Source organism: Emys orbicularis, chromosome 21, assembly GCF_028017835.1.
Source record: "Emys orbicularis isolate rEmyOrb1 chromosome 21, rEmyOrb1.hap1, whole genome shotgun sequence".
Taxonomy (NCBI): domain Eukaryota; kingdom Metazoa; phylum Chordata; order Testudines; family Emydidae; genus Emys; species Emys orbicularis.
In genome coordinates, this window is record NC_088703.1 from 21,297,000 (window position 1) to 21,315,592 (window position 18,593).

At 59.8% G+C, this 18,593-nt stretch overlaps 1 pseudogene; it reads right to left on the reverse strand.

Annotated features, from left to right (window-relative positions):
- Nucleotides 1-1,421: 1,421 nt before the first annotated feature.
- Nucleotides 1,422-17,946, reverse strand: LOC135893097 (alpha-1B-glycoprotein-like; annotated as a pseudogene).
- Between the last annotated feature and the right edge of the window lie 647 nt (nt 17,947-18,593).

Genomic DNA, 18,593 nt, shown 5'->3' on the forward strand with positions numbered 1-18,593 from the left:
CCGGACATGTCCGGCTCTTTGGCAATTCCCCCCGGACGGGGATTTGAGCATCAAAAAGCCGGACATGTCCGGGGAAAGCCGGACGTATGGTAACCCTAGTTATTTAGACGACAGGAACACAGTCCAAGACAGGTCTTGCAGGTACAGACAACAGGACCCCCTCAGTTAGGTCCATCTTGGGGTCCCAGGGGCACCACAGGCCCATTGGGGTGGGGGCAGAGCCCCGTCTGGGCTACCTCCATTACCAGTCAGCTCCTGAAAAACTCTCCCCCCCCCCCGCCTTTGTTCAGTCTCCCGGGCAAAGGTGTCACCTGGCCTCTAACCCCTTCCTGGGTTCTCACGTTACATGCTCAGGTATTCTCCCTCGGCCAGTCTCCCATCCCCCCATGCAGACCATCCTAGCCCCACTTCCCTGCCTTCCCAGGCCAACACTCCCCACTTAGCATTCAAAGACCACATTAAGAACAGTCCCAGTTCGTCACAACATAATCCCTGGGCTTCTCTTCCCCACAACTCAACACCTGGAGAAACATCTGGAGGACAAAGACTTTGAACTGGGGAAGGGTGGTCCCAGGCTGGGATGGAGTCCAGTCTGTGTATTGAGGATCTGTAACCTGCTTGTCCCATCTGTCAGGGGGAGACGCTGTCTGATTCAAACCCTGTTTCGTTTGTGGAACTTTGACTGTGACTATATGTTTATTTCTTAAGTAGCCAACTCTGATCTCTGCGCCTGCTCCTTATAGACACTTCAAATCTCTCCTTCTGCAGTTACTGTGGATGGCTGTGTGGGTGCGGAGCCTCTCCAAGGTTGGTAGCTTGACATCAGCATCACAGTGTCAGAGGCAGCCTAGGTTGGTGCCTTTGGAGGGCTCAGCGGCCCCACAGGCCGGGTTGCACCCTGGGGACCCCGTCACACACAGCTCAGAAACTTGCTCTGGCGGTGGCCACACCCCCTCAGGTGCTAGCAGTGGCATAGCCAGATTCTAACATCAGGGGGAGCAAGTTTCAATTTCCCCTGGTTCTCGGGGCCTTGGCACAGCTGGGGAACTTGCCTGTGGGTTTTCCATGTGAGCTCGCAGCCGGGCCGCTTCGCAGGCTCCACGGCCACCACAGTGCGAACGACCCCCAGGCGGCTCAGGCTGGTGGGACGATCCCACGTCCTCTCCGGCGTGGCTGTGTCGGAGCATGTCCCAGAGGCCACAGGCTCGGGGGGTGCTGCCCACAAGCCATGGCCCCTAGGGCGTCCCGTGTCCCGACAGCCCCAGATGCCTTGTGGGGCCCAGAGCTCTCCCCTGGGCGTCCCGTGGTGAGGACTCCCCATCCCACTGCCGTTAGCCATTGCAGACCCTGCTGCCCTTCCCTCACGCTGGGGCAGCCAGGCTGGAGTGGGTGGAGGCTTTGGGGGGGGGGGGTCACCTCACCTAGTGTCCGCCCCTCCTCCAGCCAAGGGCAGCCTCGGCCAGGATCAGCGCCAGGGCCAGCAGGACCCCAGCGCTCAGGACCAGATGGACGATGTTGACCCGGGTGTAATCTGGGGGTGACAAAAGGGGTGGGGGGTTGGTGCAGTGAGACCCACCGGGGCCCTCCCCCTTTCTGTCCCCCCAGAATAGGAATCCACGACAGATCCTTATCCCCATCCCCCTACCCTGTCTGTGTCTGTGTGTCCCCGTTTGAACCCCTCCATCCGTCCCACTGCAGGGAGCCCCTCCCCATGGCACCTGGGCCCCACATACCCCTAGTAACTCCAGCCATTCTCCCCACCCAGCCCCAGCCCTTCGTGGCTCCCCCTGGGGGTGGCTCCTTGGCAGAACAAGCCCGTTTAACTGGCTGACGGGGTCCCCTCCCCTGCCCCCTCACTGCCCCCTCGCTGCCTGGGCCCTGGGGCAGAGTGACTAGGAGACGCCGATCTGGGGCCCTCACCTCTCACCACCAGCCGCGCCGGGTCGCTGGGGTGGGACACGGCGACCGGCTCCCGCGTGGTGTGATAGGAGCAGCTGTAGCTCCCCGCGTCTCTCCATCCGGCACCAATCACGGGGAACTCGGCCACGTCCCCTACAGGAGGCTCTGCTCCTCCCCTGACTCTTCGGTTCTGTTTAAGAGCCGAGCTGCCCGAGCGCTACCGGCTTCGGGCAGCCCCCATGCTTCTGGACCCTGCGCCGCCGGAGCCCGGGAGGGGAAGTGCCCGGCCGGCGGCTGGGGTCCGGAGGCAAGGGGGCTGCCTGAAGCCCATAGCGGTCGGGCAGCTCGGCTCTTAAACAGAGCCGAAGAGTCAGGGGAGGAGCAGAGCAGCCGTGGGAGGGGAAGTGCCCAGCCGGCATTTTCCCGGACATGTTCGGCTTTTTGGCAATTCCCCCCGGACGGAGGTTTGATTGCCGAAAAGCCGGACATGTCCGGGAAAAACCGGACGTATGGTAACCTTACCCACCCCCGCCACCAGAGGAACCCCAGGCCGGCCCCAGTCCTGGGTCAGACCCAGCCATGCCGGCCGACTGACCCCAGCCCTGTGCCAGCCGAAACAGCCCCAGGCCCACCCAGCTGGTCAACCCCAGCCAGGGCCGGCTTTAGCAAGAGCGGGGCCCGATTCCTGGGGGCGGGGCTTACTGCAAGCCCCGCCCCCAGGAATCGAGCCGCTCTCCGGCCGGGGTTGCCGGGCTTGAGTCGGACCCGGAGTCGCGCCGCGGGGGCCGGGCCGGGCCGGTGCCGCGCCGGGGCCGGGCCGGACCCAAGCCGCGCCGCGGGGGCCGGGCCGGGCCGGGCCGGGCCGGAGCCGGGCCGCGCCGCGGGGGCCAGGCCGAGCCGGAGCCGGGCCGCGGGGACCGGGCCGAGCCGGAGCCGCGCCGCGCCGCAGGGGCTGGGCCGAGCCGGGCCACGCCGCGGGGGCCGGGCCGAGCCAGAGCCGGGCCGCAGGGGCCGGAGGTGGGCCGCGCCGCGCCGCGGGGGCCGGGCCGAGCCGGAGCCGGGCCACGGGGGCCGGGCCGAGCCGGAGCCGGGCCGCGCCGCGGGGGCTGGGCCGAGCCGGGCCGCGACACGGGGGCCGGGCCGAGCCGGAGCCAGGCCGCGGGGGCCGGGCCGCGCCGGAGCCGGGCCGCACCGCGGGGGCCGGGCCGAGCCGGAGCCGGGCCGCACCGCGGGGGCCGCAGCCACGCCGGACCCGAGCCGCGCCGTGGGGGCCGGGCCGGACCCGAGCCATGCCGCGCCGCGGGGGCCGCGCTGGAGCCAAGCTGGGCAAGAGCCGCTGGGGCCTGCGTGCTCGGCGGGAACGGGCCGTGCCTCCCCGGAGCCCTTCTCACGCCCCCACCACCCCAGTTTACCTGGTGCTGCCTGCCCGCCCCTGCTTCTTTTCAGACTTCCCGCTAATCTCTGATTCGCGGGAAGCAGGGGAGGGGGCTGAGCGTTCAGGGGAGGGGAGGAGGGGGAAGTGAGCTGAGGGCGGGGTGGAGAGCTGTAGCGCGGGGCCCTCGCAGCGCGGGGCCCAATTCAGTCGAATCGGCTGTATCGGCCTAAAGCCGGCCCTGACCCCAGCCCCCGCCCGGTTGGCCAGCTTGAGCAGACGCAGTCCACCGTCCCTCGGCAGCGGCTCTAGCCAAGGAAGGCAGAGCCATCCCTGGCCTATTATACCCACCACCCATGCCATCTCCGCTCCCCGGCCAGGTGTCCCCTCTGATGGGGTCAGGGCTCAGGGCAGAGCCTGGCTCTGAGCGTCCCATCACCATGGAGCCCCCCACAAGAGTCTGGCTGGCTGTGGGTCTGGGAGCGGGGACGCCGAGCCAGGCCCCTCACCTGCTACCACCAGCTGCACGGGGTTGCTGGGCTGCGAGGAGACGAAGGGCTCTGATCGGGGCCGGTAGCTGCAGCTGTAGTTCCCTCCGTGCTGCCGGCCCACGGTGGGGATGTGGAACTCGGCCCCGGCCCCAGCAGGGTCCATCTGTCGCTGCGGGTTCAGGTCTCCAGCCTTGTGCAGGAAGAACGTCACGTCCCAGCGCGGACCCTGACACCGGATGGTGACGTCTGCCCCTGGGGCGGTGACCCCAGTGGGGCTCAGAGAGATGGAGGGTCTGGGTAAGCTGGGATCTGCGCACAGGAGACAGGCTGGGAGAGCCAGACCCACCCAGGGCGCTGGGTGCACACATGAGCGGCTAGTCCTGCCTGGCCACGGCTCCATTGCTATTTTCAGCTCCATCAGAGCTAGCCGGGGTGCCGAACGCCAGCCCCCAGCTGCAGGGCAGACACCCGACAACAGCCCCCAGCTCTGAGGTGACCCCAGGGTGAGGGCTCCCTGCCTCCAGCCCGGCCACCATCAGGGTCACACTCGTCTGGGCAGGGGACAGAACTTCCTCCGGGGCCGGGCCCAGGCTGCAGAATGAGCTCCCCCAGCAGCCAAGGGCCCCCCAAACCTCCTCACCTCCGGCTCCAAGGCCAGGTGCCCTCCCCCGGCTGGCCTGCTCCATTATCGACCCAGGGCAGTGCGGCCATTGACCCCCCCCAAACCACCCCAGACCAGACTCTCCGCTGTGGGCACAGACCTCCCCCGGGGAGAGGATGAGAGAGAACGACCCGCCTGTGACAGACAGGGCCACGCTGCTTAATGCTCAACTGGCAGGCGCCCGACACCGCGGTAACCAGGGCAGCGTCAGACCATGTGCAGGGTAGAAGGCTGCTCCCCCATGGCTGGGACCCCCCCCAGTGACTCCGTCCCCGCTCCCTGGCCGGGCGTCCCCTCTGCTGAGCCCAGGGCTCAGGGCAGAGCCTGGCTCTGAGCGTCCCATCAGCATGGAGCCCCCCGCAAGGGTCTGGCTGGCTGTGGGTCTGGGAGCAGAGACGCTGAGCCGGGGGCCCCTCACCTGCTACCACCAGCTGCACGGTGTCGCTGGGCTTTGAGGAGATGAAGGGCTCTGATCGGGGCCGGTAGCTGCAGCTGTAGTTCCCTCCGTGCTGCCGGCCCACGGTGGGGATGTGGAACTCGGCCCCGTCCCCAGCAGGATCCATGTGTCGCTGCGGGTTCAGGTCTCCAGCCTTGTGCAGGAAGAACCTCACGTCCCAGCGCGGACCCTGACACCGGATGGTGACGTCTGCCCCTGGAGCGGTGACCCCAGTGGGGCTCAGAGAGATGGAGGGTCTGGGTAAGCTGGGATCTGCGCACAGGAGACAGGCTGGGAGAGCCAGACCCAGGCACCCGCCCAGCCCCAGCCTCCCCGGCCGGCCCCAGCCATGGGCAGATCCAGGGCCCCCCGGGAGATTCACTCCTAGATTCTAGAGTCCCCCTGACCCAGAATCCTGCCCTGCGAGCTGGGCTCCCAGCCCCACAGACAACGAGCCGCAGCTCCCTAGTTCTTGGGTCCTCATATGCCCGTGTGTGGCCCCTGCCTCATTTACTGCATCCGGCCTGCTCTGGGGGCGCGTGGGCACGGCCAAGCTAGCTGCAGCGGCATGGGCTGGCCGCTCGAGGACAAGCCGCTCAGGGCGCCGGGTGCACACGCGAGTGGCTAGTTCTGCCCGCCCACGGCTCCATTGCTATTTTCAGCTCCATCAGAGCTAGCCCGGGTGCCGCACGCCAACCCCCAGCTGCAGGGCAGACACCCGACAACAGCCCACAGCTCTGGGGGGACCCCGGGGTGACAGCTCCCTGCCTCCGGCCTGGCCACAGTCAGGGTCACGCTCGTCTGGTCAGGGGACAGAACTTCCTCCGGGGCCGGGCCCAGGCTGCAGAACGAGCTCCCCCAGCAGCCAAGGGCCCCCGAAACAGGGCTGGCTCCAGGCACCAGCCCGGCAAGCAGGTGCTTGGGGCGGTCCCTGGAAGGGGGCAGCACATCTGGCTCTTCGGCGGCAATTCGGTGGCGGGTCCCTGAAGCGGCGGAGTTAGAGTTCCCGATCACAGGGTTTTTTTTGTTTTTTTTTTCTGCTTGGGGTAGCAAAAACTATGGAGCCGGCCCTGCCCTAAACCTTCCCACCTCTGGCTCCTGTTGGGCGTCCCCCCTGCTGGGCCCAGGGCTCAGGGGAGAGCCTGGCTCTGAGTGGCCCATCGGCGCGGAGCTCCCCTGAGTATCCAGCTGAGGGTGGGGCTGGGAGCGGGGACGCCGAGCCGGGCCCCTCACCTGCTCCCACCAGCTCCACGGGGTCGCTGGGCTCCGACCAGGTGTCAGGATCCGAGTCAGGGGATAATAGCAGGTGTTGCTGCCTCCGTCTGACCGGCTCACTTTGGCGATTGGAAATTTAACCCCAGCCGAGTCCCCGCCCGGCGCTGCTGCGTTCCTGGCCCCAGCCTTGTACAGAACAAACTCCAGACCCCGGCACTGACCCCAACACTGGACGGTCCCGGCAACCCCCAGGGTGACCCCCCCCCGCTGGGGCTGAGGGAGATGGAGGGTTTGGGGGAGTTGAGCTCTGCAGTGGGAGGGAGACGGGGCGTGAGACAGACCCCGGCACGGCCACTGCGCCCCGTGCAGAGCGTCAGCGACGGGGCAGAGACAGGGTCAGGGTCTCCCCTGGGATCCAGGGCACCAAGGGCATCACCTGAGATCTCCCTGCTCCCCACACACCCACCTCCAGAGGACCGAGATTTCCCCCACACACACGCCCAACCTTCACTGGCTGGACGTCCCATCTGCTGGGCACCAGGGCTCACGGAGAATTCCCTGGGGGTCTGGCTGGGTGTGGGGCTGGGAGCCGAGGTGCCGGGCTGGGCCCCTCACCTGCTACAATGATCTGCACAGGGTCGCTGGGCTCCGAGTAGGCAGCTGGTCCTGTTCTGTGGCTATAACGACAGGTGTAGTTTCCGCTCTGTTCCCGTCCGGCGCTGGTGATGTGAAATTCAGCCTCAGAGCCAGCAGGGTCTCTGTTAGTCAGATAGTTCCCATCTCCAGCCTTGTAGAAGAAGATCCTCATGCCCAGGCGCTGATGCCAACACCGGATGGTGACGTTTCCCCCCACAGGGATCACCCCACCGGGGCTGACAGAGATGGAGGGTTTGGGGAGGGACCCCTCTGGATGCACAAACAAACAGGCAGTAAGTGGGGGTGACACAAACCGCGTCCATCTGACTCAATCCTCTGCCCATCTGTCGCTCCAGCGTTTTACCCCCGTCCCGTCCCTGGCGTGCAGGCCCGGCCCCACGGCTCACAGCCGGGGAGAGAGACAGAGGACGGGAGAAAGGAGATTTCCAGTCTCTGATTCCTTCAGTTCTCCAGGGTGAATTTAGCCCTGTCCCCGCTGCAGTCAGGGGTGACTCTGGATTGACCCCAAGGGCTGAGACCAGAGTCACCCTCTTGTTTTTCTAACACTGTAGAACAGGGGTAGGCAATCTATGGCATACATGCTAAAGGCGGCACGTGAGCTGATTTTCAGTGGCACTCACACTGCCCGGGTCCTGGCCACCAGTTCTGGACGCTCTGCATTTTAGTTTAATTTTAAATGAAACTTCTTAAACATTTTAAAAACCTTATTTACTTTACATACAACAATAGTTTAGTTCTATATTATAGACTTATAGAAAGAGACCTTCTAAAAACGTTAAAATGTATGACTGGCACGCGAAACCTTAAATCAGAGTGAATAAATGAAGACTCGGCACCCCACTTCTGAAAGGTTGCAGAACCCTGCTGTAGAGAGCTGCCGCTCTCCTGTAGTTGGGCAGAACATGGATTATTCTTTAAAATGTTGCAAAATCCACATTTACTCCAATTGTCTGGCAATGTGCTATACACAGGGGGCGGGGCGGGCGGGGGTTGGGTTCATGGGACATATTTGGGTCCTTTGATCAAGAGGTCCCAGGACAGGCCCCCCCAAAAAATGTGTTTGCAAAATCCCCCGTTCGTTCTAACAATTTCCTGCCCACCCAGGGGCTCAAACTCTGGTTCTGCTCCGCCCCAAACCGGTCTCAGCCGCTGGGGATTTAGCTCCGCTCTGCACAGTGCCGGTGGCCCCTTTGGGGATGGGATATTTCCAAAGATCCATTCCCTGGGACTCCTGCCAGCTCCCCAGGCACAGTTCGGGGGCGCTGTGGGTGGCTGGTGCCTTCACTCTGTATTTCCCGGGGGGCAGAGCTTTGAGTGCAGGCGAATTCACCCTGTGTGGTGCCCATCCCTGTAATGAGTTTGGCGAGGTCTCAGTCTCCACCTCTGGGTGTGGGAGGGAGCAGAGATCTGACAGGATCATCCCTTTGGAGAATCTGCGCCACTCACCCCCCACCCACGTCCCTCGTCCCTGATGTGGAAATTCCCCCAACTGCCCCATTCTCCACAGATACTCACTTCCCGACACCCTGCTCCACGCAGCCAGCCAGCAGCCTGGAAAGGAGACAGGTCATTAGGGACCAGATCCCAGAGCAACTGGATCCTACACCCTGGTCTCAGATCCCACCCCCCATAGACACAAGCCCTGGTCTCAGATTCCCCCCTTATGGGGACACGCCCTGGCTGTCTCCGATACTCACCGAGGAGGACGGTGAAAGCAGACGCCATGACGGGGCAGTGGGGGTCCCTCAGCGCTGCTACAAACACCCCGGTGCCCAGCTCCACCCAGCCTGAGGCCCGAGTGCGAGCGGAATGAGGAACTGCGCCAGGGGCTGCAGTCCCAGGAAGCCCGTGATCCGCTCGGCCCCTTTCTTCCCATCAGCTGGCTTCTCTGCAATCTCCAGGCCAAATCTACCGCGCTCAGAGCAAAGCCAGATCCCTGCAACGCCCAGCAAACCACATCCCCTCCTGCAGCTGCCTGGTCCCCCCCCACATCACCTCCCAGCCCCACATGGGAGCTGTCCCGTCCAGGGACCAGCTGGGAAAGGGGGAATCTCAGGAGGCGTCAAGAGGTGACCCTGAGCTTTTCCAACAGGCCCGTCTAGCCTCCCTGGAGCAGCAGCTCTGACCAGAGGAGGGCTCCTACCACACACACGCAGTGCCCCCCACGGAGTGACCCTCTCCCATGGAGTGGGGCAAAGGTTCCTTCCTGACCTGGCTGGACCAAGCGCCCGCCCTGGAGCATGAGGTTGGAGGGACCTGGCCAACCTCCTTCACAGGTAGCGTCCCTGCAGATGCTGTTCTCAGCGAAGTGGCGTGAGACAGAGACAGGACAGAGGGGTGGGGGTCTGTGGGGTGGTTTCTGGCCCCTGTGAGGTGGGGAGGGAGGGATACAGTTAGATCCTAAGTTGCTAAAGCAGCAGCCGAAAAATCCGTGAACAGGGGAAGTGCGTCCGGAGCTGGTGCTCACTTTCTGTTTCTGTTACTGCCAGTGAAACTCAGCATAAACCTGATTCCCCGGCAGCGACCCTGTAATATATCCCGGCTCTGGGAGGGGACTGGGGTCTAGTGGTTAGAGCAGGAAAGCCCTACCACTCTCACGAGAGCAATCCCATCTCCCCTAGGTGCGACACACACTCCCGACGCAGGGAGAGGGGGACTGGGGGCTATCCGGGGGGGCTGGTTTGTGGTTCAGTGTTTATTACAAATCTGGAGATTAATAGGATGCAAAATCACATAAAAGCTGCCTCAATGTGTCCCCTCCCCTTCCCGGTGCTGAGCCCCCCCCAACCCCCCAAATGTTGGTCTTCACAGGGAAGGGGGACAGCAGCTCGATGGGACGGGGCTGCAGTGGGCGGAGGGCAGTGTCCCACCTAAATCTTCCCTAGAAGCAGAGTTCTCTGGGGCTGGCGCTGCAGGGGGGTGAGTCTGTCGCCCCCTGGGAACTGGCGCCCCATGGCTGCGGGGGGGTCTCACTGCAGGGCCCCCCAGCTCACACTGATGGCAGCGTACACGCTGGGCTGGGCAGGCTCGGGGGCAGGGACTCTCCCCCCCCCCGCCCACTTGGCCTGCAGCGCCTGGTTGTCCAGCTCGGCGTAGGTGAGTCCGTCGGCGCCGGGGTCGGGCTCCTGGGGGTGGGAGTGGAGAGAGTCACTGGGGTGTGTGTGTGAATCTACCAACACCCCAACACACACACCCCTGCAATCAGGGCCGGTGCAACCACTAGGTGAACTAGGCAGTGGCCTAAGGCGGCAAGTGGTTGGGGGCGCCCGGGGCCGTCCTCAGGCATAGGCAGCTGCCTAGTGCACCTGAAAATTTGGGGCACCACTGGGTCTTGGTGTCCACCCGCCTGGTTTTCCTATCCCTGTTCTGACCCTTCCTGCCAGCTCCGAGTCTTCCTGGGAAGGGGGTCTAGTAGTTAAAAGAGAAACAGTCTCCAGCCGCCAGACCTATTAGCACAACACTGAAACTGTTCAAGGGGCAATGAAGACATTTAACAGGCATTTACCAACCCCTAGGTATCTCCTGTCCTGTTTCTGAATGTACTGACAAAAACAGTTGTGCATGACTAATATTCTCGGCCTTCTGGCTAAGAGAGGTGAAAACATTATTTACTCAGAACATGTCAGTCTACAGGACCTTAGTTTAAAATTTGCTTTAAAAATATTTCGTTAGTGAGTTGGTGAAGATTATAAAATCACATCTCTAAAAAATCATTGCATAGATTTTTAGATGCACAATCATCTTTAGCCTTAAATGCTTGGATCTTCAGACATATGGTTTTTTAAATAAATTCTTCAAAAGACCACCCTTATCTAAAATGCACATTTTAATTACTATAGTAAAAAAAACTTACTTCCAAAGTCTTCCTGTCCTTTCTGTCCATCCATTTCTCCCTTCACCCCCTCCCCTCACCCCCATTGAAGGAAGCAACAGCCCTTTGCTTCCAGATAGCTGGACATAGAGTTTCCCTTTCTTTACTTCTGACTATCTGATGAACTAATTTTAAGCAAAATCAGTACCTTAGTAAGATATAAAATCCTTTGTTATGCCTAAAATCTTTGGAAACATATTTTTTAAAGTTGGTGAAATTTCATAAACATGTGTATTGTTCTGGAGATCACACACAGTAAATTAGTGTTCCCTTTTTCTTAAAGCAATGAACATTGTTATGAACACACTAAACCTCAGTGACTGATTAATTTAAAATAATGCCTGTTTCAGTGAGTTAAATAGGTAGTAATCTGGAATGATTACTTTATGAAGGTTTAAGAGTACATTTAAAATATAAAATCAGCTTAGAAATACTGATTAAGAACATGTAAAACAGAGACGAGCTGCATCATGTAGTCCATAATATTTAATGTTGTATTCAGCAAGACAGCTGACTCGCCCTTACTACAAAGTTTTTGCAAATAAATGTCTGACAAACTTCAGGACATATCAAAAAACCTGTGATTGACATTTTTTATTCCCAAATTTAGTGCTTTTAATTAGGTACCTTCTGCATGTCCATTCTGCGTGAGGGAGAGGGTACAGGGATCTCTGCGGGGAACTGTGACTCTCCGCCACCGTGAGGCGGGCCGGGCCTCTTGTTATTCTTTCTGCCTTGTCCCTCTGCCCCCGCCGGGCTGCAAGCTCAGGCTGCAGTCGGGCATAGAGCACCAGTTTAATAATACTGCACAGGGCTTGCGGGGGCGGCGAGCCCCAGCCATGGAGGAGCCGGCGTGGCGCAGGGGGTCAGGATCCCTGCAAAGGCAGTGGTGCCGCTAGCGGAGAGCAGCCGCGCCCCCCCCGCCCCTCCTGCCCAGGCTGTGGCCTGGCACCCCCCCGGGGGGCCCCTGCAGACTGCAGCAGATGCATGCAGGCAGAGGCCCCCTTGCACCCCCCCGGCTCCCCCGTCACCGCGCTCGGGCTCTGTGGCTCCCGGGCATGTGAGCCGCCGCTGGGGCGCGGGGCCCTGAGCCTGCTCCGGGAAGGGCAGCGGCGGCTCACACTCCCGGGAGCCACAGAGCCCGAGTGCGGCGAGGGGGAAGCCGGGGGGGTGCATGGGGGCCTCTGCCCACATGCATCTGCTGCAGGAGCCCCCAGAAGGCAGCTTCTCCCTGCTGAGCTGCCGCAGCGGCCCAAGCCCGGCAAAGCCAGTGAGTGGACTCGGGGCGGGGGCTGCCGGGGTGTGGTGGGGAGGGCTCGCGGGGGGGGCTGTGCACCGTCCAGGGGAGTTCAGGGGACAGGGAGGGGGGGAATCTGGTCTGAACCGATGTTACGGGAGGGGGGGCACAAGGTGGAAGTTTCGCCTAGGGTGCAAAATATCCTTGCACCGGCCCTGCCTGCAATCATAGAATCATAGAAGATTAGGGTTGGAAGAGACCTCAGGAGGTTCTAGTCCAACCCCCTGCTCAAAGCAGGACCAACCCCAACTAAATCATCCCAGCCAGGGCTTGGTCAAGCCTGACCTTAAAAACCTCTAAGGAAGGAGATTCCACCACCTCCCTAGGTAACCCATTCCAGTGCTTCACCACCCTCCTAGTGACATTAGTGTTTCCTAATATCCAACCTAGACCTCCCCCACTGCAACTTGAGACCATTGCTCCTTGTTCTGTCATCTGCCCCCACTGAGAACAGCCCAGCTCCATCCTCTTTGGAACCCCCCTTCAGGTAGTTGAAGGCTGCTATCAAATCCCCCCTCACTCTTCTCTTCTGCAGACTAAATAACCCCAGTTCCCTCAGCCTCTCCTCATAAGTCATGTGCCCCAGCCCCCTAATCATTTTCGTTGCCCTTCGCTGGACTCTGAAATCCGGCTGGCGATCCCATAAGGAAACCCCCCTCCCAGCAGCCCCACCCCAAATCACTGCGTGTGCCAGGTAAAGGGGGTGGGGTTCGATGTGAGGGGGCTGCTGGGGCCCATGTGGGTCAGGGTTGGGGGTCAGAGTCTGCGGGCGGACGGGGGACACTTATGAGGATCTGCGGCTGTTTCCCTTTGTTGATGGAGGCGTCTGTGGAACAGAGACACCCGCTGAGCTGCACCCCCAGCCGGCCCAGAGCAGAACCCCACACCCAGCTCTGACCCCTTCGTCCAGCCAGGGGGCTCAGAGACCGGCACTGCCAACCCTCCCCTGCCCCACAGCATGGGCCATAGTCATTAGCCCCGTGTTACAGAGAGGGAAGAAAACTGAGGTACAGAGATGGCAGCAGAGTCTAAGGGGTTATGGCGGGGCAGGGGGGCTGGGAGTCAGGACTCCTGGGTTCTCACCCAGGCTCTGGGAGGGGAGTGGGGTCTAGTGGTTAGAGCAGGGGACTGGGAGGCAGGAGTGGATGGGGATTCCCCACAGGTCACTGGCTGGGAAGGTCCGATGGAGAAGTGAAGGGGGGACACTCAAAGCCCCAGGCCTGGGGGGAGAATGGGGGGCCCAAAGAGGGAGACCCTGAACTAGAGAGGGAGGGGAGGGTGTCCCCCAGGGAGTTGGTGGGGAGGGAGGCAAGAAGCTCAGCTGACACCAGCTACCTCCGGGACCCTCTCCTTAGTCCCACCCAGCAGCAGCTGTAAATCAGGCCCCGCCCCATGTGGGTGGAGCCCCCACAAGCTTCACCCCTCTCCAGGGCTCCTGCCCCACCCTGGTACCCTCTTGGGTGTGTTACTCACAGACGGGGGTCTTGCTGAGCCAGGGCCTTCAACACCCCCAAAGGGCTGGCGCCAAAAGAGAGAAAATCCCCTTGTAAATGTCATATCCCCCCACCCACAGGGAGATTCCCCAACACACCCAGAGAGCCCCCCATCCTCCCTCATGCTGTACCCTAACCCCCCTGCTCTAACCACTAGACTGAACTCTCCTCCCCGAGCTGGGACAGAACCCAGGAGCCCTGTGACCCCGGCAGGTCGATCGGGAGGGGGGAGGAGCCGGGTTCCTACCTGCTCGGTCTCGGTGCGGCTCCTTTTCCTGCAGAGGGACACAAACCAGAATCCCCCATGAGCCGATCGGGATCCCCCGGTCCCAGCGACCGGCCACTCACCCCCACAGGGCAGCAGGGATGGGGGTGTCTGGGGGGGTCCCCTCTGCTGCTGGTGCTGAGCCTGGATCCCTGCTGGGGTGGGTCAGACCAGCAGGGGGCAGCGCAACACCATAGCATGCACCGGTGGGAGGGGCAGATTAACTCGGGGGGCTTTTCCTGTCCCCAGTCCTCCCTCGTTAGTGACTCGTTATAATGAACCTGATCCACAGGCCAGTGGCTCAGGTACCTGAGATGCGCGGTGCCAGCGGCTCGTTATACAGGGACCCCTTGCCTGATACTGAGATGCGGCCACCTCTGGGGCAGGACAGCTGTGTGTACAGGGAATTCTATGGGGAGGGTGTCAGAGGGGCTCCAGGGCATCAAGTGGGGTAAGAGCAAGTAAGATTTGGGGGATTTGTAGCGCTAGGGGGTGCTGGGCTGTAGGGTGGGGGGCTCAGTAGGGGGCGCTCTCCCCATCAGTCAGGGCTGACCCCACTAGCGCAGCGCTAGGGGGCGCTGTCTGATCCAGCCTGACCGTCATTTCCAGCCCCCCCACACACACAATGGTGCCACGGCACCAGCCAGGCCTGGCCACACCGCCTCAGACCAACGGGCCCATCTAGCCCGGTATCCCGCCTCCCATGCTGCCTGCTCCTGGCTGCTTCGCGGGGAGCTCCAGGGCACTGCCATGGCCACTGATGGGCCCAGCTGCCCCCAGAGGAAGCCTCCTGCTGCCCTGTTCAAGGTGGGTTCGTGTCTGAGCAGGAGGCTTCACTCCCCTCCCAGATCCGTCGGTGGGGGAGATTGGCTGCATTGATCGTCAGGGTCATTTCCGGGGGTGGGGGATGGATTTTCGTGGCTGGGGATGGTGCCAACTTGGCAGCCCCTAGGCTCCGACTCCTCCGTATGTCCTCTGAGTGCGGGCAGCCCGGGGGAAGCATCCCCCAGGGAAAAGCTCCCTGCTCTGCAACTCCACCCTGGGGGCAGGGATCCCCTCTCCCTCTGCTCTGAATCTCCAGCGGCTGCTGCTGCCCCCTGGCTGGGGAACACATAAACACCCCCAGTGACTCCGTCCCTGCTCCCTGGCCGGCTTCCCTGTGACAGAGTGGGAATTTTCTGTAAAAACAACGAGGAGTCTGGTGGCACCTTAAAGACTAACATTTATTTGGGCATAAGCTTTCATGGGTAAAAAACCCACTTCTTCAGATGCATGGAGTGAAAGTTGCAGATACAGGCATAAATATACTGACACATGGAGAGCAGGGAGTTACCTCACAAGTGGAGAACCAGTGTTGACAAGGCCAATTCAGTCAGGGTGGATTGGTCCACTCCCAGTAATTGATGAGGAGGTGTCAATACCAAGAGAGGGAAAATTGCTTTTGTAGTGAGCCAGCCACTCCTGGTCCCTATTCAAGCCCCAATTGATGGTGTTAAGTTTGCAAATGAATTGTAGTTCTGCAGTTTCTCTTTGAAGTCTGTTTTTGAAGTTTTTTTGTGGCAGGATGGCTACTTTTAAATCTGTAAAAAGCGACAGAGTCCTGTGGCACCTTATAGACCAGGGGTCGGCAACCTTTCAGAAGCGGTGTGCCGAGTCTTCATGTATTCACTCTAATTTAAGGTTTCGCGTGCCAGTCATACATTTTAACATTTTTAGGTCTCTTTCTATAAGCCTATAATATATAACTAAACTATTGTTGTATGTAAAGTAAATAAGGTTTTTAAAATGTTTAAGAAGCGTCATTTAAAATTAAATTAAAATGCAGAGCCCCCTGGACCAGTGGCCAGGACCCAGGCAGTGTGAGTGCCACTGAAAATCAGCTCGCGCGCCGCCTTTGGCACACGTGCCATAGGTTGCCTACCCCTGTTATAGACTAACAGAAGTATTTGTGACCCACGAAAGCTTATGCTCCAATACTTCTGTTAGCCTATAAGGTCCCACAGGACTCCGCCGCTTTTTACAGATCCAGACTAACACGGCTACCCCCTGATACTTTTAAATCTGTGATCGAATGTCCAGGGAGATTGGTTTCAGAGTAGCAGCCGTGTTAGTCTGTATCCGCAAAAAGAACAGGAGTACTTGTGGCACCTTAGAGACTAACACATTTATTTGAGCATAAGCTTTCGTGGGCTACAGCCCACTTCATCGGGTGCATAGAATGGAACATATAGTAAGCTATATATAATTAGCCTCTTATTGTTGGTAGGGCAACTCCCACCTTTTCATGTTCTTTGTATGTATATATATCTTCTTACTACTTCTTACACATTGGTAGATGTGCAGGTGAATGAGCCCCGTATGGTGTGGCTCATGTGGTTGAGTCCTATGATGGTGTCACTAGAGTAGATATGGGGACAGAGTAGGCAATGGGGTTTGTTACAGGGATTGTTTCCTGGGTTTGTGTTTCTGTGGTGTGGTGTGTAGTTGCTGGTGCAGTTGCTGCTAGTTGCTGGGACTGGGAGTGGCTGGCTCACTACTAGAATGTGCGGAAATCACCTGTCCTGCATAATTTTGTTTTTCCTCCCGCAGAAAATACATTCTGCCCAAGAAGTGCTGCAGTTCCAACTTTTTCCCACAAGAGGCCGCTCTGGTGCCAGAGTAGCCAGCAGCATGAACACAGCCCGCTGTTCTGGCCCCTGGTGGGTAAAAGGCGGAACTGCAGCACTTCTGGGGCAGAATGTATTTTCTGTGGGGGGAAAAAAATTCTCTGCCTGCCCCGTGCTGCAGAATTCCCCCAGGAACAGAAGTTCATCACAGCACCTGCCGCAGAGCCAGGTGAGGGCAGAGTGGGGCACCCAGGGCTGCTGGGGGGTCACAGACTGGGGCTCAGGAGCTAGTGGGGTGATAGCGTTGAGTCTGGGGAGGGGGGAGGAGGCTGCAGGGACACATGGGGACGGGGGTTGCGGGGACACGGGCTGATGTCCCTGACTGAATGGGGGAGGCTTGAGGTCATCCAGGGTCTGCATGGGGGAGGCTTCCCAGCCCCCTAACAATTCCCCACTCCAAAAAAAACCTCCCGCCCACACCCAACACCTTCCAGGTTCACTCCCAGGTTCCTTCCCGCTCCCGCAGCTCCTCCGTTACCCCTGATGCCCCCAAGCCTTTGCACTGCTTCTCACAGGTGCGGGAAATACAGTTCTGTCGTGTGAGTTAAATGAATTACTCAACGTTGTGTGTTAATACGCCTAGTGAGGAAACTATTTGTCAAAAAAAATTACCAGAATCTTTTTTTTTTTTTTGGTCTGTATTGTTACAGACAGACACACTCGCAGACAGATATTTTGAAATATTGTGTGCAGAATATTTTGGCACAGAATTCCCCTAGGAGAAGGAATCCACAGGAAACCTGTGATCTGGGTTCTCATCTCAGCCCCCCGGGGTCAATCCAGAGTCACTCCTGAGCACTATGGGGACAGGGCTGGGTTCTGATCTCAGTCCCCCGGGGTCAATCCGGAGTCACTCCTGAGTGCTATGGGGGCAGGGCCGGGTTCTGATCTCAGTTCCCCTGGGGTCAATCCGGAGTCACTCCTGAGCGCTATGGGGGCAGGGCCGGGTTCTGATCTCAGCCCCCCGGGGTGAATCCGGAGTCACTCCTGAGCGCTATGGGGACAGGGACAGGTTCTGATCTCAGTTCCCCCGGGGTGAATCTGGAGTCACTTCTGAGCGCTATGGGGAAAGGGCCGGGTTCTGATCTCAGCCCCCCGGGGTCAGTCCGGAGTCACTCCTGAGCACTATGGGGCAGGGCCGGATTCTGATCTCAGTTCCCCTTTGGGGTGGGGTCAATCTAGAGTCGCTCTTGACTGCAACGGGTGCAGCGCCGAGTTCTGGTCTCAGTCCCCCATGCTCAATACAAGGAGGTTGAATTGACTTTTGAGGGGAAAGTTCAGGGGTCTTGTTCCCCCTCCCCCGCTTCACCATCCTTAACACTAAAGTTTCCCCAGGCCCACAGAGAATCAATTCCAGACACCCCGCTCTGCCCAGCAGCCAGCAGCCTGGAAAAGAGACGGCTCGTTAGGGGCCAGATCCCAGAGCGACTGGATCCTACAGCCTGGGATCAGACACACGCCCTGGTCTCATCCCTCCCCCCTCCCCACCCATGGGCACACGCCTCGGTCTCACATTCCCACCCCTGCATAGGCAAACGCCCTGGTCTCAGATCCCCCCATGGTCACACACCCTGGCTGTCTCTGATACTCACCGAGGAGGAGGACAGTGAGAGCAGATGCCATGACGGGGCCGCGAGGGGCCCCTCAGCACTACCACCAACGCCCCGGTGCCCAGCTCTGCCAAGCTCCATATAAGGAACTCAGCTGGTGGCTCCAGCTACAGGAAGCCAAAAATGTCTCGTCTCTTCCTGCCTCCATCACACCTTGTTTCTAATCTGCAGGCGAAATCTAGAGCAGCCAAAATAAGCAGAGGTCTCTGCAAACTCAGGAAACCCTGGCCAAGGGCCAGGCAGCTCCCAGCTTCTCTGTGTCTCTGTGGGGTGGGAGGACAGGTCACCCTCAATGTACCCTGAAGCCTGAGGGAAGGTGCACCAGGCTGGAAGCCAGGAGGCCACAGGGTCTTTGATCTTCGACTGACCACTATTTCCATGCAGATTCCCCCGCCCCTGCTTTATTGCATTCTGGCTTCAAACATGGCTGGCAACCCATAAAGGTAAAATTAATACGTGATCACAAAATTAAAGGATGGCATTGTAATGCATGTGCACAAGGGGGCAGAGTTAAGGGTGTTTGGGAAACCTTAACTGTGGTTCTGGAGGGTTTGACTCTGCAGCCTTCCTGCTCAGCCTGCAAACCTGCCCAGGTTTGACAGGAACTGTGGCACTGTGTGAGGAGCGGGGGCGCTGGGGAACGCCTGGGTTTGCTGCTTC